General features: G+C 63.2%; 1 protein-coding gene across 1 annotated transcript in view; it reads right to left on the minus strand.

The window, feature by feature from the left end:
* Positions 1-22,193, minus strand: part of ZNF469 (zinc finger protein 469) — a 43,312-nt gene extending 21,119 nt beyond the window's left edge. Inside the window, exon 1 of the mRNA XM_032389800.1 lies at positions 22,082-22,193. The gene's annotated coding sequence lies outside the window, so the exon portion shown is untranslated. The remainder of the gene's footprint in view (positions 1-22,081) is intronic.
* Positions 22,194-23,546: the final 1,353 nt, after the last annotated feature.

Consider the following 23,546-nt stretch of genomic DNA (forward strand, 5'->3'; position numbering starts at 1 on the left):
TTAACACTGTACCAAACTCGGCCCCAGCACACTCTGGCTACCCCCTGACCTATTCCTTGGGACGTTCTTCTCCCCGGCGGAGAGGGACAGGGGACCATGGGGGTGGTGACAGCCAGGGTCTGCCATGCAGGGGTCACACTGGGATTTAGGGGCCCCAGGAAGCCGCCAGCCCAGCCGGGGGTGTATGGAGCCAATGTCCACTGTCCCAACGCCGAGAGGCAGCTCACCCGGGGCAGGGCTTGTGAGGACATGCTAACAGCCAGCAGCAGGACTCGGGGATCCAGGGAAATCACTTTTTGAGGCTAAAGCGGGCGAGGCATCTTCTTGAGTGGCCTGGCGAGCAGCGTGGCCTCGTAATTCTAGAACAAGGATTTTTGGGCGCACCTAGTTTTCTGTGCTCACTTCACAGATGCACCTCAGAGAGGGCGCTGGCTTGCTGGAGGCCACACAGCAGCGAAGCCTGGGCTCCCGGAACCGGGGGCACCGAGCTCCTGGCCAGGGCAGTGCTCCAGTGATGCTCGAAGCAGCTGTGGGCAGGAGCTGGGGGCTGGAGGTAGGGTCCCTGCTCCTGGTCACCCCCCCACCCCCCCGAGAAGGGAAGACACTGCACTGGGTGCCGAGCAGCTGGTCTGGAGAAGGGCGGGCACCACACAGGCCTGCCTCCTGTTTGGGGGCTGCCAGCTTGATCAACCCCATCCGCGCCAGCCAGGCAGGGAATGGTGGCTAGAGGGACCGGGATGGGCGGAAGCTGGGAGGTGGGGGTGGCTGGCCTCATCCTGGTGCCCCCGTCCCCAGGGTGGACCCTGCACACACTATGGTTACAGACCCGAGGTTTCCGTGGCCTCTGTTGGGGCGGACACCCCCTCTTGGAGACCTGGCTCTCGGTCCTTCTTCACGACCCCTCATCATCGCCCCAGTGGGGGCAGGAAGCTCAGTGCCCCCAGCCTCCGCGGGCCTTGGTCCCCTGGGCTCAGGGTCCCACTGGGAAAACCCCCAAGGGTGTAGGGTGTTCAAAGCTTCCCGTGGCTCTGGCTTTTGGGGAAAGATTGTCATCGTCCTCCCGCAGACAACCCATTCACACGTGACTGTTCGTGATAAAAGTCCGTTGTTTGCCGTCCCTTTCTGGGCCCAGCACGAAGCCCCGCGTGCACTGACCACGCCTTCAGGGAGTGAGTGGTCTCCAGACCTTTGCTGCCGAGGGTGGGCAGAGGACCACCACCGGAGGGAGGGCGAGGCTGGGGCCCAGGGCATGCCTCGGGAAACTCGCAAGCTATCACCCCACCACCCCGTACCCCGACTGTAGCCCAGAGATCAGGTCCCGGCGAGAGGAAGAGCAGAGCTGACCGCTGACCCTGGAAGGAAAGGGCCCCTGGGGGCCAGCGTGCCTGGGGCTGGGCTCAGCTCCTGCTACCCGGGGCTCGGGGTGAGGTGCCTCGGGCCAGTCTTCCCTGCTTCCTGCCAGCCAGGGGGAGTGCCTTAGACCCATTTCACAGGTAAGGAAGCTGAGGCTTTGGGAGGTAAGTGAGCCAGCAGTCAGCTACGGGATTCCCACTGTGCGCCCCGACACCCCCAGCGAAGGCCGGGAAACCTTCTGATGTTTGGAAACTGAGCGAGGCCCCCACGGGAGCCCTCCTTCCCTCGCGTGCTGGGGACGTGGGGACGGTGGGGTTTAATGCGCTGTCTCCTGAGCGACAAGATGAATGAGCTTCCTTGGAGGCCCGGTGTCTGCGGTAATTACTCTCCCCTCAGGTTCCGGATCCTATCAGCCTCCTTTTTTAATTAAAAGATGGCCGTCCCGTCTGGGCTTTAATTTATCAGCGACGGACTCGCTCAGCTCCGCCTGCCGCCCGGCAGAAGCCAGAAGCAGACGTTCCCCGCCGAAGCCACAGATGCGGGGCTCTGGGTGGGGGTGGCGCCAGGGACGGAGGAGGTGGGGGAGGTGCGGGGAGGCCCCGGCTTGTGCTGCCCGCTGGCCTGTCTTCAGGAATGTCACCTGCCGGGGGCCCACCTGGTCTTGTCCACTGCCTCCCCCTCCGTGCTTGCTTGACCCCCGTGCCCTGTACCCACTCAGTCACGTGTCCCCGAAGACAGCGTGTCAGTCCCGGCACCTGCCTCGGGGTCCCTGGTACCCGGGACCCTGCCTGGACAGGGCTGAGACCACGTGTGTCTTCAAGGAGAGCCTGGGGGCCACCCTGCTGGTGCCCGCCACACGTGCAGGGTCCCGGCCGCACCAATGCCGGCCCTGCAGCTCTGAGCCCACGGCCGTGGCCCCCACGAACCTGGCCCAGCCATGGGCTCTCTGACACCCCAGGAAAAGGCAGAAGTCCAGCTGTTGGGTGCAATCTGCCCATTTTCAACCTTACACTACAGACTCACGTAAAACTAAATACCGTGTGGGCTGAAGCCGCCAGGGCCGGCCTGGGCCTGTGACGGGTCTCCAGGGACCCTTCTGTGGGCAGTGTCCATCCAGTCCAGGCTGTGCCAACCTCGGACGCCCTGCTCCCTCCCTCCCTCCCTCTAGGAACCTCAACCAAGCACCTCTGCCAGGCCCTGGGACATGACCACGCGTGGGGACACAGACGTCACGCCACGGGGCTGCCATCCCACTGAGCCCCATTCAGGGCCATCGGGCCTCCAGAACACAGGTGTCCTGACCCCATGGCTGGTGAAAGGCAGGCTGTGCCCTGGAAAGTTCTCAGGATTTCCGGAAGCCCCGTGGGTAGGGAAACCCTTCACTGGCAAAGGAGCTGTGGGTCCCCCACAGCAGGACTCAGGGAGCCTAAGCCCAGGTCACACCGCAGGCTGTGATACACACTCAGAGGGCGAGCTCAGGCCTGGGGCCACGGGGGCTGCGTGGCCAGGAGGGGCGGGCTGAGTGCTGTGGGCCTAAGGCAGCAGACAGGGTGCTCAAGCCTGTGGCCTCTGCCTCTCACCCTGACCCCGACCACCACTAACAGCATGCACCCCTGCCCCTTCCCTGCTCTGCCATCAGCTGGCCCACCTGGAAAGGGCCGCGTCCCTGTCTGGGGAGCACAGGGGCTGGCTGGGTCCCCAGGACCCTGAAGGGGAAGAGGGGGTCCGAGCAGTCACTGACACGGACGTCATCCTTGCTTTGCAGGGGAGGAAACTGAGTCACAGCGAGGTGGGGGACTTCCTTTCCCAGCACACTGACCTGAGCCCAGGGCACCTGGGGGGGGGGGGACATCCACGGGCAGGAGCCTCCAACTCCAACCATACTCTGGGGCCTCTGGCTGCAGGACCCAGGCGCAGCCCCCAGCCCCCAGCAGCCGCTACAGAGGGGCCCACTGCAGAGGGGCGGCTGGGAGCAGGGGCGCAGCTGAATAACAAGTCCCCGCTCTGCTGGCTTCAGAGGGTGCGCTGGCGGAGACCCCGCAGAAGGGCCCTCTCTCCCGGCTCTCTGGGTGTCTTGCTCTCATCAGTTGGAGACGAAGTAGGAAGAAGCAAGGCATGCTGCCAGGGGCTGGAACAGGCACCGTGGCCATGTTTCTTGTTGGTAGCAGATGGGGTGCCCAGTACAGGCATCCCCGCCCTTTGGCCTTGGAGGAGGTGGACTGAGAGCAGGCTGGCGGGGACCAGTGAGGGCCTGCAGGGGGGGCCCACCGGGGAGCCTGAGAGGCGCAATGGGGCTTGAGTCACCCAGCTGGGCCCCTCCCTGAATCAGGCGGGCGCCAGGGGGCGGTGGGCATGGGGACCTGCCTTACGGGGTCCCACCACCCCAGGCTCCTGGGGGCTTCTCATCCACTAGAGACCCGGGTCATCAGAGGCTCTTGAGTGGGGACAGCATCAGGTAGGGAAGGATGGGGTGGCACGCACCTGCTGCAGGTGTCTCAGCCCAGCCCAGGGGGGCCTGCCCTGGAGCCGAGCCTGCACGTCCTGCCGGTGGTGCCTGTTCCCAGGTTCCTGCCCCGGGCTGGCTCCGAGGAGGCGGGAGTCAGGGCGCTGTGTGCGCGCGCCCTGTGTGTGGGTGAACGTGCACATGCATGTGGGCACGCTCGGGCTGCGTGTGTGCGTGTGGTGGCCCCTCTGTCCCACTGCAGGCGTCCCAACGGGCAGGACACTGGGCTCTGCCGCTCCGAGGCCCTCGGGGGCCCTGACGGCTCGGGGCGCCATCACCTCTGGTTTCTTTCAAATCTGGGGTCACAGGTGGGGCTGGGGTGGCTGGGAACACTCTGAAAACATAGGTAGAACTTTAAGTGCAGGTGTGGAATCCAGCTGTGTGGGTCATGACACCTCTGTCCACACCCCAGTGTCCCCCTGCAAACAATGGGGACCCCGACAGCACCTGCCACACAGGTTGTGGGGGATTTCAGTGAGATAGCGTGCGTCAGGGACCTCACTCCGGGCCGGACAGCTGGTAGACCCTCAGAGAGACGATGGTGGACTTGGACACAGAATGAAGCAGAACCAGCAACGCTGGGCAGCGGCAGCGAGGGGGACGGGGCGTTAGATGCCACTGCACGCCCCTCCCCAGCCTCTGTCCTCCTTTGCATCACGCGGAGCAGAGGGGCCCCGCCCACGGCCGCGTCACCCACTCTCGGCACGGACCAGCACCCCGGGGGTCTCCAGACGCAGCTATGCACGGGCCGGTGTGAGTGCACGCAGTGGACAGGAGGCCCAGGGCAGCTCTGTGCCAGCCAAACCCCACGGTCTCCATGCCACTCGGGCCTGCCACTCCCGGCCAGCCGCCAGCGCCCGGGCTCCGGGGCTCTGGGCGTCTGGAGGGGCTTGCGAGTACACACCACCCCCTCCCACGCTGCAGGCACACCTTGTTGGCCCTTTTCCCCCAAACAAAACGTGCACACCAGTTTTTATGTAAGAAGAAGGCTGTAGGGCATGAAAGCACCCTGACACCCCAAAAGAGCATCGACGGAACTCGTGAGGACCCTGTGCCGGCCCCTGAGGCTCCTGCGGAGGGAGGGAGAGCGGCGCCCGCAGACGCCCATCCTGGATTAACGCGCAGCAGACCACGCAGTGCGGCCAGAGCTGCTGGCGGGCGAGCGCGGGAGGGTCTGCAAGTTCGCGGAGGGCGTGCGCCTGGCCTTCTCGCTTAAAGGTCGGTGTCTGGCCTGACGCAGAGCAGGGGATGCTTATAATGACAAGAATCCAAGAGCGGGTCTCTGCAGGCCTCGCGAGGCAGCCGGGCAGCGGTGGCGGGGTGGGGAGGAGGCTCTGCAGGGCACCTCTGGGAGGGGGTGAACCCAGGCTGGGGGACGGGACTCTAGGGGTCACGGCAAGTGACCGCCCGCCCACCCCCACACAGCCACCCTGAGCCCTGAGCACCCCCCGATCCCCCGGCCCCCCGACCCCCGGGCGCACGGGGGCAGCTTCCTGGCCCGGGGCCATCGCAGGCCCGGCGGACGCGGTGGCTCATGGCGGCGGCGAGGCGGCTCGCTCCGGGCCCTGTGGAAAGTTGTCCCTGGCTCCTGCCACCGTCCAGCTTTTCACATCTCAGCTGGTTTTAATTAGTTTCCTTCAAAGTCCCCCAAAGCAACGGAGCCACGTTAGCGCTCACCAGCAGCCAAGACGTTCCAGTGTGTGTGTGTTTGGGGGGCGGGGGCCGCAGAGGCCAGCTTGCCTTGCTGAGCGGCAGGGGCCTTTCCGCTTCTGGGGCCAAGGGCTGTGGGGCTGCTGGGCACTTCTGGCCTGGGCCCCGGGACGGGCCGGCTCTGACCAGGAAGGACGCTGCGGCCCCATGGGGCCGGCTGGGAGGGGCTGGCCTTGACTGCCCGACACTCCCGACCTCGCCTGCATACTTCCTGGGGGGCCCGCAGCACCCCCATAGCCCTGGCTCTGCTCCCACTTACAGTTAGCAAAGTCTCATGCCTGCCAGCTGTGCTGGGGCCCGTGCCCACCCTCTTCCAGCGACAGTCCCCACAGGCCTCGAGGGGCCGGATGAGACCCCAGGAGGCAGGAGCTGGGGGTGGCTGTCGGGGGCGCCCCAGCCTGTTCATGCCCCCCTCCCCCCACCACGGCCGTTTCCTGGTGGCATCCGGGCCACAGCAGGGAGGCCTCCCTCAGGTTTCCAACAGAAGCATGGGTATTTTCGTGGACTTCTGTGATTTTAAAAACAGCCTGAGGCCACACCAGACACACATGCTGAGTGGATGTGACCAGGGAGCTGCCAGCTTGCACCCCCCTCCTGCGTGGGGCTGCACCCCAAGGTTCAGGGCTTGAGTCTTCCTGCTCAGCCCCGTCCCCACCCTGGGGCCACCACTGCAGCTGCCAATGGTCCTCTGGTGGTGGACATCCGTTTCTTGCCTGTCCAGCACCCCTCTCCCTGTTTCTGGCAATGGTGACTTGGGTGTGCTGTGGGGAGCACCCCTCCCCTCCTCTCTGTCCATGTGGTTTCAGTGGGATGACTCTCCCCTTCCCAGTAGACCGGACTCCTGCCACTGTTGGTGCACCTGGATCTAGCTATGCCTGACACATACCCTGTGTTGCCCCATTTTGAGCCAAATGGTCTCCGTTTGCTTAACCTATTTTGAGTGGAGTTCTGTCCCCCTGTGACCAATACATCCTCATATGGGGGCTCACAGGCGACTCTGCCGGGCATCGGTCTTGTCCTCGGCCGGCAGCTGGCTGTCCTGAGGGGCCTGACCCACCCTGTGACTTGCTTTTTCACCTTTCTCCTCACGTGCCCGCTTGGGCTCAGCTCTGTCCCAGTGGTCGGTGCCTCCCTCCGGCTGCTCCTCTCTGTCCCCCACCCTGCCACTCAGAAGGGAGGAGCCCCCCGTGAGCACATGTGTGCATGGACTCGAAGCAACCATCCTGCACCAGAGGTTTCCAAAGTTTTCTACACTTGATCCTAGCCCAAGTTTTCTAAGGCCTCCGGGTCTTCCCATGAGAACTGGCACAGATGACGTCCACGCTCCGGGGACCGTCGCTTCCAGCGGCTCAGCTACGGCGGGCCTTCCTGACCTTCCCTTCCTCGCCTGCCAAGAGGGCCTCACAGAATGGGACTGAAAAGGGATACAGCCACAGGGAAGGCCTCAAATTCACTCTCGCTTCAATTAAAAAGGCCAACGACTCATTCGCACTGGTAACTCATTACTACACTCTTTGAAACACCCAACTACTGACCACCGGCTTGTCCCTGGAGGGCCAGCTACTTTTCTGGAAGTCTTTGCCGGCAGTATGATCTGGCATCTGGGATTTGCTTTTAAAAATGCTGCAAGAGTAAGGGCAGGGCTACGAAATGCACTCAGAGCGGTTTGCACGACTATCAACTCTCCGGTGTTGGAGAAAAACGCAGGGTGACTGCTAAGCCATATGGGGTGTCGGACCACGCCCCGGGGTTGCCCTGCTGGACAGGCGCACCCACGCGCACCACCGCCCCGGCCTCGGGATGGCCTCGCCCCTGGGCTCTGTGCTTCTCTCCTAGACTCCTGCATTCCGCCCGTCCTCCTCCCCCTCCAAGGGTCTGGACCTTGTAAAAGTTGAAAGTGTCCCGATCCATACATATCTCCCACATATTTGACCTCTGGTATGTGTGGCTGGGTGTTGGCATTCACAGTTTTATCTTCCTAGGCTGAGCTGGCCTTTTTTATGGGGTCTTTCTGTTCCATGCAGGCTGGTCAGATGAGAGAATCAGCAGACCCCAGCAAAGCCTGACTGGCCGCGTGACCCTGGCTTAGCCCCCGGCTGCCCTCCCCAGCTTGTGTCCCTACCAGGGGGAAAACCGGGTGAGGGAGACAAATGGGGGTGTACTTGGACAGAGAGCTCCCAGGAACTGGAGGAGAGGTACTCAGAGGCATGCATGGGGCCTGGCCCCTCTCTGTGCCCCCAGCTCCTGGCAGAGATAGTCCTCGTGCGGGCTTAGAGAAAGTAGGCAACCGTGGAGGCCTGGAGCACAGGCACTGGCCCAGGGGAAACTGAGGCTCTGCTGGGATGCACAATGTCTGTCTCCACGCGGCCCTTCGAACTCGACATGCTCATGTAGCAGGCTCTCGCCACTGCAGTGTCCCTTCACTGTCTCCTTGTCTTCTTCCCTCATGACATTTCTATGACTTCATCATCCAGCAACAGGTGCAGGGCCTGCTCATGACCTCAGGGTCCTCCACACACCTGTTCACCTGGATTAATGGCCTCCTGTGTTAGATAGGAAGCTCCTGGGGGACAGAGCCTAGTTTGACAGGTACACAGTTGTGTCTCAGCCTGGCACACTGCCTGGAAAACATAGTCATCCATCCATCCATCCATCCATCCATCCATCCATCCATCCCTCCATCCACCAACCTATCCATCCATCCATCCATCCATCCACCCACCCACCTATCCATCTATCTATCCATCCATCCATCAATCCATCCATCTACCATCCATTCACCCCTCCACCACCTACCCATCCACCCATCCATCTACTCATCCATCCATCTATCCATCCATCCATCCATCCATCCATCCATCCACCCTCCTACCCTACCCACCCATTCACCCCCATCGATCCATTGTCAGGACTGGAATTTGGGTCGTGCGGTCTTAACTGCTATACTTTAGCCCCCGGCTCACTGCAGGGCTAAGGAAGCAAAATCTTGCAGTAAGCAACTGCCCCACCATGTAACCCTCATTACCCTGAAAGAGGACCTGACATGAGTGCAGTGGGTGGCCCCGGTGCCCACGGCACTAGCACCAACAGCCTCTGTCCCATGGCTAGAAGAAGGGACAAGTTGTCCCCTCCCCTGGGCTTATTCCCAGTCAGCCTGGGGTCCTGTGGGAGGAGGGACCTTATGCAGCCATCTGAGTCTGGATCCCTTTTCTGCTTGAGCTTCTGTAGGGCCCCAGGGCCATGCAGGCCAGAGCGGAGGCTAGGGGTTGGGGAGCCAGACTTGACCCACGACACGGCCTGTCCTCCCCCTAGAGTAGATGCTCCTCCATCCCCTAGAAGGAGACACTGGCCTGCTGTCTCTGGGCCGCTTCCTGTCCCCTGTCCTGTCCCTGGCTGCCTTCCCTGGGCCTGTTCAACTGTGCTGGGGTCCTGCAAGACACTCCCATGCTGCCCTGAGAACAGAGCTGATTGCTAACTCACTGAACAGGCAGAGCGACTAGCCTAGGACATCCAGAGGCACAGCCCCCCAGCTCCCCTCCGCCTCTGACTAGAGACCCCACGGGGTAGCCCGCAGCCGACCCCTGGCTGAGCCAGCCCAAGGCCTGTCACTGCTGCCGTCCTCACAGCGAGGCTGATCTGATCGGAGGCTGGTCCCTCCGAGGAGGCTCTGGAAGGCAGGTGCAAGCACAGTGTTCGTAAGGAGCCCGGCAGCTTGTAAGGACCACTGTGTTCCTTCCTGGCCTGGCCCACAGCCGCGGCCCGGCCCAGCTGCAAATGCTCTGTGAGCCGCAGAAGTCACCCTAAAAGGTCTGAGCCTGCCAACAGGGGCCTCAGTTTCCCCATCTGGACAACGGTGCTGCCATCCGTGGTGGCTGGCTTTGCAGCAGAGGCTTCGAGCTGCCAGGTCCAGGAGGAAGCTGGGATGCCCACCCGAGTTCACCCAGCAGATTTCGCTCAGCTGTCTCGTGGAGTGGGGTCACAAGGATGCTGAGGCTCAAAGGTCATGCTGCAGGCTGGGGAAGAATCAGAACTGGATGCACCTACCCCAAAGGTCAGGCTCTCCCCCTGGCACCCCCCTCCCCTTCCACCATGAGGGCCAACGTCTCGCGCTCCCCACTGATGGCCACGCGGGCAGGTGCGGGTGACGAGCAGCTCACCCTGACCCTCTCTTCCCACCACCTGGTTGATTGTCATGCTAATCCGAGAGGCTGGCAGGATGATGTAATCCCCTTCTCCTCAATGGGAAACTGAAGGCCAGAGAGGTGCAGAGACTTGTCTGCGGCCACACAGCTCAGTGGGTCAGGGCCCACCATGCTTGTGTCATTCCTGGGCCAATGGGGGGCCTGGAGTGTGACCCCTGCCTTCTGGGTGCCCTGTCCCGGGGTCTAAGGGCTCCTGCTGGCCTGTAGGCACCGCCTGGCCCTCCTCCTCGGGTGGCCCTGGGCAGAGTCCTGTGGCCGGGCACTAAACGAGACGGGGGCGGGGGTCAGGCTGTCAGCACGGTGAGTGATGTTCTCATCACCTGCTTTGTCCTTGGACCCATGAAAATGACCACTTTGCGGTGGGGAAGGGTCACGGGTCCGATCTGGCCGTCCACTCACAGGGCCCACCCTGGATGCTCCGGCTGAGCAAGAGGTCCAGATCCAAGTTCCTCTGCGAAAGTGCCGTCTCCCCCCCCGGGGTGCCGTCCGCCTGCCTGCCCTGCAGCTCCCCGGACTTCGCATCCATGTCCTGAGCACAGGGCCAGCGTGGGACACGAGGGGCAGGAGGACCCAGACCGCCACTCCCCACTGCTGGTCACGGTGAAGAGCCAGACGTCACAGAGGGGTCCTTCTGACAGCACAGCCGGGAGGCTGGGATCAAAGGCCCCATCCGGGGAAGCAGAGGGATAGCTTCTTCCAGCATTTTCTTTATTTGCCTGTAGAAAGCACTTTCTGAGGCTTTTGTTTTGTCTTCTCGGACCCGGCTTTGTCCAGTGTGATGGGTGCGGCACCCACTCCACACGGATGCACGGCCCCGCGCAGCGACAGGACGCCTCTGACCTGTGACTGAGGGTCCGGGCCCAGCCTGTCTGGGACAAGAGAGGCCTGAGGTCGTCCTGGGTGGGTTCCCAACAGCTACAGACACTGAAACCTGGGCTCAGATGTCCAGAAGGATTCCTGCCAAGGAGAATCCATCCTCTATCACCTCACTGACCACCGACGTACCAACCTACCAGCTCTCCGCTATCTGTCTCACAGATTCTACTCAATACCCACATAAATGCTTGGATTCGTATTTGTTGGGGCAAAGATTACCGACATAAGAAGATGCACAGCTCTGCTCTCCCAGACCCCTGAAAACCCTGAATTTTGTCAGCTCAGTATCCCTCCTACTTTACCCCAACCTTCCCCAACAGCTGGGAGGGGGCCAGCAGACCCACATGACAAAGGGACACAGAATGGGGGAGAGGGAAAGAAGGGTGGGCCCGTAGGACCCTGCGTCCATCCCAGGGCCATGAGGACTGGGGGAGCCGCGGGCATGGATCCACCAAGGAGAGGCTTCCCTGGCACATCTTGCTGGTGTGGCAGGCGGGAGAGACGCCCGAGCCATGGGGACCATTTTGCCACCCTCAGGAGGGTCTCCCGAGAGAGGTGCTGATGCAAAGGAAGGCATGGAGAGAGCCTGACTCCTGAGGCCCTGTCTGGAAACCTGGATCCAGCAGCGCCTGAAGCCCACTTATTATTCCACAGGCTTTTCAGTCCCACCAGCCAGTAGATCCCTTTTGTGCTGGGTGACTTGTGTTTCTGTCACTTGTGAGACATCCAAAGCACAAGGACAGGTAGAAGAGAGCAGACGGCCAAGCTACCAGTGGGGTTACGAGGACAAAGGACCCAGAGTGGGGGCGGGAGGCGGGAACTGGAAATGTTGTAGGGGTGCTGGGTATTTCTGGGGGCAACCGCCCCGTGCAGGCCTGACTCCCCCAAAGGCCCCCAGGAGCCACACATGCCTGCAGCACATGACTGGCCAGGGAAGAGGCGGCCGAGGTCGCCACGGACAGCCCAGGCTCATGACCTTCAGGGACCTGTGTCTAGCGGGGAGTCACGGGGCCGTCTGAACGCGGTGAGCATTCCTGACCCACTGGGGCCACTTGGCAGGACAGACACACGACAAGGTCCTGGCGCTGGGGGCACGTGTGTGGACTGCGGCTGGCACCGGGCTAGGGGGCAACCAAACGCAGGGGAGGAAAGACTTTAGGTTCGCAAATTGGGGTTCAAGCCCTCCTCGGGGTGCTGGGTGTGCACCTCGGAGCCTCCACTCACAATGTCCTAGCGTCATCTACACAGAGGGGTCCTGTGGGAATCACTCCAGGGAACTGGGCACAGTCCCAGCACGGTGCCTGGCCCGCGGTGCCTAGGGGTGGCTGGCAACAGGCCGAACACGCCATTTACACGCTATACACACGTACATACAGTCACGTAGTTGGTATGAGTTACATACACGGCGGTACTCGTAACATGTAGCATGATACACTCACGTGTACAACGTTTACATATACAACACATAGGCTTGCGTTCTAGATGTGCGAATCCGCCGACCTCCCGCCCTGCCCCCCCGGCCTGCTGTCCCCGATCACAACACAAACCCCCCCACAACTTCCTGAGGCCCCGCCTACAGAGTCTGTCGCCAGGTAGCGGGGTGCCGGGGCCGATTCACGCCCGGGGGCGCCCAGAGCAGCCAAGCTGCCCACACCACGGTGTGGCAGTGACGCCCGGGTCCCAGGGTGGAGAGGCCGATGGGTGCAAAGCCGTCCCGGGGAGCAGGGAGGGAGTCCAGGACAGGACGGGGGCTTGGGTGCCCTGGGATGGGCCGGGAGCCTGTGGGGGCCATGAGGACAGAGAGCACGTGTGATCCCCGAGTGCCGAGTTCCCGCAGACACTGTGTTTCTCGTTCAGTCGCTCACTGGACACACACATCTCCTGGACTCCGGGGCCACAAAAGGAGCAGGCCTGGCCGGTTCCAGGAGCTCGCCGGCCAGTGGGGGAGATGCCCGCATGACCCGAGGGAGCGCTGCGCAGACGTGGGGCGTCCTGATTCCCCGCAGGCTGCCCCGGGTGCTTGCCACGCCGTGATGCCCCATGCCGGCGAACCCGCCCCGCCTTCAACACCGAGTCCAAAAGGTACGGAGCGTCTCCCTGATAATTCCCACAAATGCAGACTACATGCTGGGATGAAGCATTCTGTTATGTCGGTTAAAGAAACTGTATCACGAAATTCACGGCCCCTCTTTCTTTTCCACATGCAGCCACTGAAAAGTCTGACATGACCCCATGACTTGCATCCTGTTTCTCTTGACGGCACTGGTGTAGACAGTGAGCCCCTTCCTGCCGAGGTCCCACGGCTGCCTGCACTTAGGGGCCCTGCCACTCTTCCTGAGGGCACGTGCCCCAGACGCCTGGGGGCCAGAAGGCTGGGGATGCCGCGTCCACTCCGCCTTCTGGTGGAACAATGTCTGTCGGCGGACACCGGTCCTGGCCCCTGGTGAGCAAAGCATTTTCAGGCTGATCGCCAGACACACAGGCCCTCATCCCTGTCCTGGGAGGCAGGACAGGTGGGGAGACCGAGGCTGGAGGAGGTGTGGAAGTACCGTGACAAAGCCCCATGCCTATCCGCAGACTCTCGCCCTGAGCCCCTCCTTGGGCCCGACATGTCGGGGTCTCTGGGTCCCCGTGGGGCTTAGCTCAGAGCCGCCTGGGTAAATTCCAGTTTTGCTCTTTTACTCAACAGGCTCTGGGGGACACGGCACAAGAGGGCCTCAGGCCTCAGGGCACAGGCCCAGGTGCCCACTGCCCAACAGCAGGCAGGCCCCTCCGGCAGCTTCTGAGACTTTAATTATTCCCCAGGCACCGGCCCGGCATAAATACAGCCTAGACATCCAAGAAAAGCACGCTGCCGGTATGGGGAGCCTTTCCCAGTGCTAAATGCAGCCTGGGCGCTGGGGAGGTCGGCGAGCGTGCTCAGATAACAGTCGGATTCCGCAGGCCCTGAGCTGACCCTGGATCGGGCACGCTCCCACTCACCGGGAGTGACCGCCGTGGCCAGGCCCAGAGGGCCGCCGGCTGTCTTTCTTCCGCTGGGAGGGCACTCCAGGGCGGGGAGCAGGAATGCATGTGGGCCGGTCCGAGTTTAGCATGTATTTATAAATGGGCACAGCTGCCAGCTGAGTGGTACCCTGGAGGTCAGCTTCCTGCCAGGTCCTGCAGCCAGATGTTTTCCTGAGATTGCAGAGAGATTGCTCCACCCACGCATGCCCGAAGTCAGCCCACATCGACGCTCGAGGCCGCTCTGTGCCTGGGCCTGGCCAGGCTCCAGATACTCGGAGAGGACAGGCACTCCAGGGACGTGAGACGTGGCCCCCCCCGCCACAGGGTGGATTTTGGAAGGAGCAAGGAGGGGAGGGGACCGTGCTGCCTTAGGAGGGAAGCCCTCTCCGAGGAAAGGCAGGGCAGTATCCGAGGTGGGTTTTGAGGGACGGTTAGGAGTTTTCGAGACATCCCAAGGAGCACGGGCAGTGCTTTGGAGGTGAGCTGCCACCCTGTGTGCCCGGTGCACGGCATCTGGGGAAGAATACACGAGAGTCCCATAGGGTCTTGAACTTCCATGCGGACAAGGTTGCGGGGGGAGCGTGCAGGTCCCAGGCCCCCCCCCACCATTGGTTCTGATCCAGCAGGGCTGGGAGAGGCAGGGAGTCTGATCTGGGGCCACTGACCCCAATCTAAGAAACCGAGGCTCAGGGAAGGAAGAGTAGTCTGGAGGGGCTTCCTGGAGGACGTGGGGGAAAGGGGCAGGGAGGTGGAATCTGCGAGGGGTGGGTGCCAGGGACTCCAGTGAGGGCCACCCAGACACCAAGGGTGCACGGTGGCCACGGACACACGTGGACACTGAGTGCTCGCACGTGGCTGGTTGGAACCAAGACTCCAATTAAATATAAAACGCACTCCAGGTCTCAAGAAGCTAGACTGACCCCCTTGATTGTAGAAGGAATACACATTGGAAGGACGGTAGTTTGGATATAACGTATTGCATGAAATGAATTTCATCTGAACTTTCAAGATTGCCTGTGCACCTTGCCACCATGGCTTGCACTGTGTCATATTATAGTATGGCACGACACACGTGCACACACACACACACCAGATGTGCACACACGTGTCCACACGTGTCCGTGCACGCAGGCATGCTCACTCACACTCACACACTTCCCGGCTCTCATGGCCACGCACTGCGAAATGCCGGGACAAGGGAAAGCTCTGGGCTCTGGCTTTCTGGGTCCCGGTCAGCCCTGCACAGAGCCGGCCACGGGCGGGTTCTCTGGCCCTCTGGATGGATTCTTCCTGGCGGGGCCGGGGGCTGTGCGCAGGCCCTAGGGCTCCAGGGACAGGCTGGTCCTCCCCCCCATACCTGTTTCCTCACCTATAAAGCGGCTGCAGCAGCCCTGCCTTTGCAGCTGAGGGAGACCGCGTGCAGCTGCTCGGCCACCGGCAAGTGCCCGCCTGCCCGCTGCCGTGCCCACTGGCCCCGGACGGCCGCGTGGGGAGTGCTGACCGTCCCGGGGTTGGGGACCCCACGGCCCCCTGCAGACTCTGGCCAGGGACCTCACAAGGGCGTCATCCTCTCCTTAGCTGCTCTCCCACAGGCCCCCCTCCAGCTTGTGTTGCCGCGTCAGTACGCGGGCGGTGGGTGTGGGTCCCGGCTCTGGCTCGCAGAGTGCTGTGATGGACGTGGGCTGCTTCACCGTGCCCTTCTCCCCCCAGAGAAGGGCTGGCCAGACCCGTGCCGCCTCCTGGCCTCCCCGGGTCTTGCTCTCCTCTTCTTGGGGTCGGCCCCGGGGACGCGCTGCTCCCCACCTCCTAGTCTTGCCTAGTCCCACCAGATGCCCTTCTTGGAGGCACCTGTCTGAGCCTTGCCACCATTCCCCAGGTGCTATGTGCTTAGTGACTGCCTCTCCCGCCCCCCAGCCCCGGGCACCACCAGCCAGACCACGAGCTCCTGCAGGGGAACAGTGGCGTGGCCCGTTCCCAGCGGCCCCAAGGCCTGGAGCACAGCCTGGCCCCGGAGTGGCCTTCTGCAGGTGACCCCCCGACGCGTGCAGGAAGCACAGGGGGTGCCCAGCTCTGTGGCTATCCTGGGGAGGACGCCATCTCCTCTGCCTCGGAGCGTGCGTTGTGCGTGGCTAAGGAGCGGTCAGCCTGCCCTGGGGGGACACTGAGCCCCAGCCCCGATCCCTCTGATGCGGTTGTGCCAATGGGAGACTCCTCTCAGCAAGAGCCAGCCTGGGACTGCCCAGGGCAGAGAGCCCCCCACCCCCACACCCTGCGGGAGTTGGGGAAGGTGTGCGCACTCTTGCCCTGCATCCAGTTAGGCGGCCTGGCTTGAACCCCCGAGCCCTCGGGCAGCTCCCTACTGGGTGCGCTTCGGGTGATGTCTTCACCTCTCTGGGGTAAGGGCTGTGGATCCCGCTAGTGGCTGGCTATGTCCATTCTGATCCTGCATTCCGGAACCGTGGAAATAGCCATAGGACAGGCTCGGGGTGCCCTGCCACTCTGGGGCAGGCCGGAGCTAAAACCCCACGGATCACCTGCCCTCAGGGAGTGCAGCTGGGGCCTCCTGGATCAGTGTCCCCGAACGGTGCAGTGTGCTATCGTCCTGGGAAAAGGCCATAGGTCCCTTTGGGGAAGGCTGGGAGAACGATGAACAGTGGAAGTTTCTGGACGTGCAGCAGGGCCCTGCCCTGAGGGCGCCGTGAGGAGGGCAGCAGGGAACGTGTGTGCAGAGCTCAGCATGCACTAAGAGCCCAGGAGAAGCCTCAGGGGAGGGCAGGGGTGAGAGGGCAGAGCCTCCCTCAAGACAGTCCCCAAGGCTGCGACTGCCGCGCTCTCTGCCTCGACTTCCCCATCTGTGTGCTCGCGGCTCTGGAGCCTGAGCAGAGGTCACATCCGGGGTCCCACTTCCCAGCTGTGTGACCCTGAGCCAGCGCCTCCCTGTCCTGGCATCCTCGAGCACAGCAAGGGGGTAGAGAGGCCCCCATAGCCTTACTCGCTGGCGCGGACGGGAAATGGTGCAGCTGGGGACGGGGACAGTGACCGTGGAGCCCGGAGGCCCACTCCCAGACTCGGTCCTCGAGAAACTCCAACACACGCCCCACGGAGACGTGTTCCCAGGGCTCACAGCAGCACCGTCACCACAGCCGGAAGTCCGTCCCCACGGCCAGAAGTCCATCGGCAGATGATGGGCACACGATCTGTGGTCCAGTCACACCACGGAATATTACTCAGCCATAAGAAGGAAGGAGGCCCCGGGGCAGGCTCCACCGTGGACGCCCCGCGGCGGCAACGCTACGAGGAGCGAAGTCAGGCAGCCACAAATACCATGTGATTTCATTCATGTGAAATGTCCTGAATAGGCAAATCCACAGAGGCAGAAAGGAGATTCGTGGTTTCCAGGGCTGGGGCAGGCCTGGGGGGGTGACCGCCAGAGGGAGCAGCGTTTCTTTTTGGGGGGATGGAAGTGCTTGCACACCCGTGTGAACACACTACAAACCACGGAACCCTGCACTTATGCTCTGTGAACTCGGCTCAAACCTGGGAGGTCCCTGCCGAGTCGGGCTGATCTAGGACACGGGATGCCCACCGGCCTCTGCCGAGGGGACAGTTCCTTCAGTACTGGGACCCGGTCCGGCTCCCTCGCCCCATCCAGCCAGGGTCTTGGCATCTCCGCGCTGACCACCCCCTGTCCCCCGCCCCAGGGAAGCCCCCCTCCACCGTGTCCCTAGAGGGCAGCGCCCGGCCAGCCACATGCAGGGCTGGGAGGGGCAGCCCTGTTTACCCACGGCCACCTTGGCCCGGCAGTCCCGGAGGAATGTGGGGAAGGCAACGGTCACATCTGCAGACGGCATCGGTACCCGGGCTGCCAGAAGCCTCAATGGCCGTTCATGAATGTGGATTTTGTTTGGCTTGTTTGGCTGGGATGCGGGCCCTGCGAGCAGCCCTGAGTCAGGACAGAGGCTGTGAGCAGGCGGCCAGGGATGGAATGTCCCCGTCCTGCCCTGGCTCCAGCCCGCCTATCGGGAGAGGCCAAGCAGCGAGGAGGGGGCTGCCGTCGTGGGCGCCCACCTGTCCACTCACGCACTCACTCACGCACATGCAGCCTCCATCCCTGGCTGGCCACGGTCTCTGGGGTCCAGGCGTGCCTGGAAGGGCGTCACAGCCAGAGAGTGGGACCTGACCGAGGGCTCTGAGGGCCCCCCAAGCCCACGTTGCTTTCCCTCAAGGGTCTTGTCCACCCTCACCTGGAGTGGAGAGCGTCCATGGGGGACGGAGAAGGGGCTTGCATTGAGCACTGGGTGATGGGGAGAACAGGTGGGCAGGGGCCTGGGACCACCATTTCAGGAATGGGAAGCAAACCCCAGAGCCCCCTAGACAAGGCCTGCCTCCCCACCTCCATCTTCAGGCTCTGCCCACAGTCATGCCCGGAACTCAGATTTGGAACTCTCCCTCCCAAAGCCGGCTCTATTTAAACAAGGATGTAATTCTCAGAGACCACCTCGATCCCAACAGGAGCTGAGATGAGTAATGAGCAGGAAACCTATAGTTTACGCCGGGGTCACAGCCCCCAAACTCCCGCCAAGGCAGTCGCTGACCTCACTTTCTGGTGGTTGGGAAGCAGGACCAGAAACCGCAGGGCAGCGCGAGGGGGCGGGGCCAGCAGGCTTTGATGAACATCTGAAGGCAGGAGCTCACGGTGCTAAGCACGGCCGGCCCCAGCCCCCAGCAGCCCTAGGTGGGTCCCTGCCTGGCCTGCCACCCTCCTTCCTAGCCCTCTCCAAAGTTGGCTTGACGCACCTGGACCAACGGAGGGTCTGCAAGAGTGACACTGACCCCGAATGATCCCGAGGAGTCTTGGAGGCTTGGCAGCCCCTGATAAGGGAGGAGGGGATCCCAGGTCAGAAGTGACAGATGTCTCAGTCTCTGGCCTCTGGGGAGCAGCTTCCAGCGAGCACACATGATGTCTTGGGACCAGGACAGTGGTCCACGTACAGCACGTATGTCTGAAGTGGGGCCACCACTCCTGCTTCGGGGACTTCTGGGCAGCTCCCTGGGTGGACAGAGCCCCACGTTGGGCTGGGGCCTGCGGAGCAGAGCATGGGCTGGTGGCCCCGTGCAGTGACCAGCCTCAACGTACAGGCCCACTTTTCCTTCCACCCAGGGGGATGGTGGGACCAAAGCACAAGACTGCAATCAGTTCTCGAGGACAGTATCTGCCGCCCCGGCCACAGCTGCCAAGACAGATGGTGAGGATACGCTAGCAAGGGAGAGGCCGAAGACACGGCCCTTGGCACCCACAAAGCCGTCCGTCTCCACGCTCACCCCCTCCATCCTACGTCCTCCACCATGCCCAGGCTGGTCTCCAACATGAACTGAGCCGATTCTACCCGAGAATCCCGCGAGTCCCCCAGCGCGTGTGCGGAGTGTTGCTCTATCTGGCTCAGCGGGGACGGGGCGCTGGATGGGTGCTGTCCGGTGGAGGGACGGGAATGCCCACACAACCAAAGGCGGGGTGCCGGAGGGGCTGAGGCCAGAGCAGACAGAGGGCAGTTCTGATGGGGTGGGGGACCACGTGCCATGGCAAGGAGGGGGCTGGCCGCTGGAGATGGGAGACAGGCCACTGGGTGTACAGGGCAGGAGGAGAAAGGGGAACAGCATCCCAAGAGAGGACCCTGAGGACTGTCACTGGGGAGGGGAATGGGGTGGGGTGGTGGCCAGCCTGGAGGGCAGGGCTCTAGCTTTAGCGCTGCCTGCAGTGGGTGGGACGGTGGGCTGCTCCCACCCTGCCAAGTCGCCACCCTCCTGCACACATCTAGAATGAACCGAGGTGGAGGTGGGCCGGCCGGCTGGGGTGAGCCCCTCACTGGGGGAGAAGTCGCAAGGGCAGCCTCCAGCAGGACCCGGGCTGCGCGACCATGCCCTACAACGCCCTCCCTCCTGGACTTGTGGCTGGTGCCGTGCACCCTTCCTGGCCCTTTGTACCTGCAGAGCGCTTCCCACAGGCCCCGCGGGGTCTCCCCAGCTGCGCAGGCAGGAACCACAGCAGCTCATACCGCCTTAGGCCTGTGCGGCAGGGACCCTGTACCTCAGCACCCCCCGGTTCTTGTGAGGTCTCCCCATTCTCCCGATGGAGAAATCAAGCTCAGGGACATTGGTGACTTGCCCACACAGCTCCTGGGCAGCTGCTTCCGCAGCCTGCCCGCTTCACCACTACACCTTCCCCAAACTCTGAGCCCCTCATTTTGGATGAGGAAGCAGACGGGTAACTGAATCTCAGGAACAGTCAAAGCCCGGAGGAAGGTGGGGGTGGGGCTTGGCTTGGAAGTCTCCGGGCTCTGGAGGAATCCACAGTGTGAACTGATGTCAAGAAGCACATGCGTCTTTGGCACCATCAATGGTGGCGAGGTTCCAGAATACAGGAGGTGGGAACAGGTCTCTGCTTCCAGGCCACCCTTGTGTTCTGTAAATGGGAAGCCGGGGAAGAGACCCACTGACTTTCTCCCAGGGAGAGAGGCAGGACGGTGCCTAACCTGGAATGTCAAGTCAGAAAAGGCGCAGGACCTGACAAGATTAGGCTTCAAGGGGACATAATCCCTCTATTAACATTCTCCAAAGGCAACCGTGTGTAAGCGTTAGCCCGATGTGCCGTGCGCTGCTCAGGATGACAGGACCAGAGTCCACGGCCACCACAGGTAGGAGGCTTGTCCCTCAACCTACAACAGAGCCTTGTCCTAACCTTCAGCCTATTCCAGGGGTGGGACCGTGGGACAGGCTGCTGCGATAGGGAGTGAGGTCCCCATTGCTGCGGGTATTCAAGCAGAGTCAGTCACCTGGATGCAGGGTCTGGTGGAGAACGGAGCACTGATGAAGGAGTTGAAGAACCTCTGAGTTCTCTTTGACCCTGAATTCCCGGCACTTGCTGGCTTCCACACTGCCGCTGGATACAGCCACACCCTCTCCCATGCTCCCTAGGCCACGATGCTATAGGGGCCGTGGGCTCCCCTCAAGGAGCCCAGCTTCCCTTCTGGCCTCAAACGCACTCCTGCCTCTCCCCACTCCCAGGTGAGGCTCTTGGCATGCTCTGCCCTGTGGTTCTGGAACCTGCCAGGCCGGGCACATGGCACATGGGGGCATGCCCTCTTCCCTGGACACCTCAGGGGTGGCCCTTCCAAACACCGTGACCCTGCCCCAGCTTCCCCTGGCCCTCCGGCTGACACTATCCTGGCATTTTACCTGTTTATCGTGTTTGTTATCAAGGAGGCAGGGGTCTTTGCTGGGTTGTGGGCTCCTAGGACAGTGTGGGGCACAGAGAGGACTCCATACACATTTGTTCAACCAACAGGCAGCCTTGGACTGGAGTCTGTGTGACGGAATGGAGAGAGGCCAGCAGCCCCTGCTGCTCACTAGCTGTGCAGCTTTGGCCCAGTCACTCAACCTCTCTGATCCTCAGTTTCTTCATCCACAATATGGGGTACCATCTATTTCATGATAGGAGATTTCCACACAGTAACACGTGGCACAGTCCCTACACCGTCCAGAGCACTGCTCAAGCGCCGGTCTGGAAGGAGTTAATGGCCTCAGCCACCGCCAGGGCACAGGAGGCCAGTCCAAGCGAAGCCCAGTCTGTCCCTGCGACCCGCTGCCTCCTTGGCCCAGGGTGCAGGGGCAGGGTCTGGGTGACCGCGGGAAGTCCCCGCGAGCCCGGCCGGCCTTCCCTTCCGGCCGCCGCCGCGCGGCGCCGCGTCCCCACGGGTCCCTCCGGCCCGACTCCCTAGGCGCGCCCAGCCGGCCAGGGGCGCGGGCCGGGTGTGGGCGCCGCGTGGCCTCCCCGCAGGCGCGCAGCGGCGCGGAACCCCCGGCCGCCCCAAAGACCCACCCTGGCCCGCGCGCTGCCTCCGCTGCCGCCTTGCCAACTCTCGCCCGGGCAAGTGCCCGGGGCCGCACGCCCGGGGGCAGCGCGGAGGAGGTGGCCGGCCGGCCTGGGGGCGGGGGGGCCCAGCTGTTCCGGTCCGCAATGAATGAGCCGGCCAGCGGCCGCGCGCGCCCCCGCCCCGGCCCTGCTCCCCGGAGGCCCGGCTTTCCGGAGGCCCGGCTCGGCGGCCCTGGCGGGTACGCAGCTGCGGGTACTCGGGCTGCACTTTGCAAAGTGCTCCGCGGAGCTGGCCCGGGCTCTGCAAGCCGCGCTGGGCAGGGCGGAGGCCGGCCTCGAAGCGCCGCGGCCCCCGCCGAGCCCCCGGCGCGCCCTGGCGTTGGCGGCGCGGCGCGTCCCCGGCCCGCGAGCGGGGTCGGGGGCGCGGGGAGGGTCGTCCGGCCCTGCCGGGGCGCGCCGCCGAGGGCGCCCGGGACGTGGCGGGTCGCGGGCAGCCAGGTGACCCGCCGCGCAAGCCCCGGTCCCTGCGCCACTACCCAGGCGCCGCGCGGCCACACTCACCTCCCGCTCCGAGGGCCCCGCTCCTTTCGCCGCGCTGGCGGACACGATCGAGCTCCCGGCACGGCCGCGGCGGCCCCGGCGCTCTGGGCGCGGAGGGCAGTCCTCATCCCGACCGCAGGCCGCCCGGGCCGCGCAGACGGGCCGCCCGCCGGGCACCGAGCCGCCCCGCCGCCGCTGCGCCGCGCTCTGCCCCTGCGGGCGGGGTGGGGAGAGGAGGGGAGCAGCCTCCACCCGCTTCCCAGGTCGGGCCGCGCGCGGGGGCCAATCCTCGCGAACACGCTCCCGGCAGCGGCGGCGGCTGGGTGCTCCGGAGGGCCCTCCGCCCAGCCCTGGGCAGCGCGCACGGGTCGGCCCCCCGGCACAGCCGGCTTCAGTTACAAACTTCCACCCCCCCTGCCCCCCAGCTATTTTTAGCAGCGCTCTTCCTAGGTGTTTGTTTCATGGGATGCACTCTAGTGATGGGGTCCCTGGTGGGAAAGGTATGGCGCCACCATATCAGTGCTCGTGCCCCCTGGCCAGCCCACCCCAAACTGGTAGCGCTCTGCTGCTCGGATGCACGCGCTGGATTCAGCACTATTTTCAGATCTGTGGGCCTAAGTGTATCCATGTGGTTTTCAATAGCTCCTCCATCCCCACCCCCTCCGGGCGTCCCTCTCCAGCCCTTCCGAGGTGCCAACACCCTTGTGCTTCTGCAGGGAGGATGGGGGGGGGCATGCCACAACCTTCACCTGGCACCTGCCTGGAGAACTTCCGAGGTCCTCCAGGTTAGCACCTGGAGGGCAGCCTCGGAGGAGATGCTCCTGTCTGGAAGGTGGGAGTTGATGTTCCTTAGATCCTTAGTGCCTTTGCTCTGGGTGCCCTGGCCCAGCCCCAGGCCTGTCACAGACGGGCCCGGTGAATTCTGGAACACAGATGCCGGGGGGCTGGAACCATGGGCGCCCCAGAGCGGGAGGGTCCCTGCATGTCATCCGTCCCATGGTTTCCTTCACAGATGAGGACATCAAGGTCCAGAGAAGGCAAGACATCTTCCCAAGGCCACACAGCTCAGGGCACGGGGCTCGTGTGGGTCCCTTCAAGGTCAGGGGGCATCCACTGAGAGCAGCAGTCCTCTCTTCTCCACTTCAGACAACCCCTGGGCACGGATGCCCGAGCCTCTGAGAAGTGAAATTGTGTGTTGGGGGGGTGGGGGCAGGGCGGGTCTTCACTTTGTAGAAAGGCATCCCTTCAGAACTGGTCCTTTGAACAATGTCCCCTGAGAGCCTTGCAAGCATGCTTTAACTTACCCAAGTTCAAATTTCACACCCCCTTAGGAACACCTTTATCATGTAAAGCAAGGTATGGGTGACTCACAGGGCCTTTGGCCCAGAGTCCTGCACACGGGCTTGGAAGGGGGCGAATGGCCTGCTCCCCGCCCCGCCCGAGGCATTATGGTCTGCATCAGCCCGTGGGGCTCTGAGCTCTCCAC

Source organism: Phoca vitulina, unplaced genomic scaffold (assembly GCF_004348235.1).
Source record: "Phoca vitulina isolate PV1807 unplaced genomic scaffold, GSC_HSeal_1.0 scaffold56, whole genome shotgun sequence".
Lineage (NCBI taxonomy): Eukaryota > Metazoa > Chordata > Mammalia > Carnivora > Phocidae > Phoca > Phoca vitulina.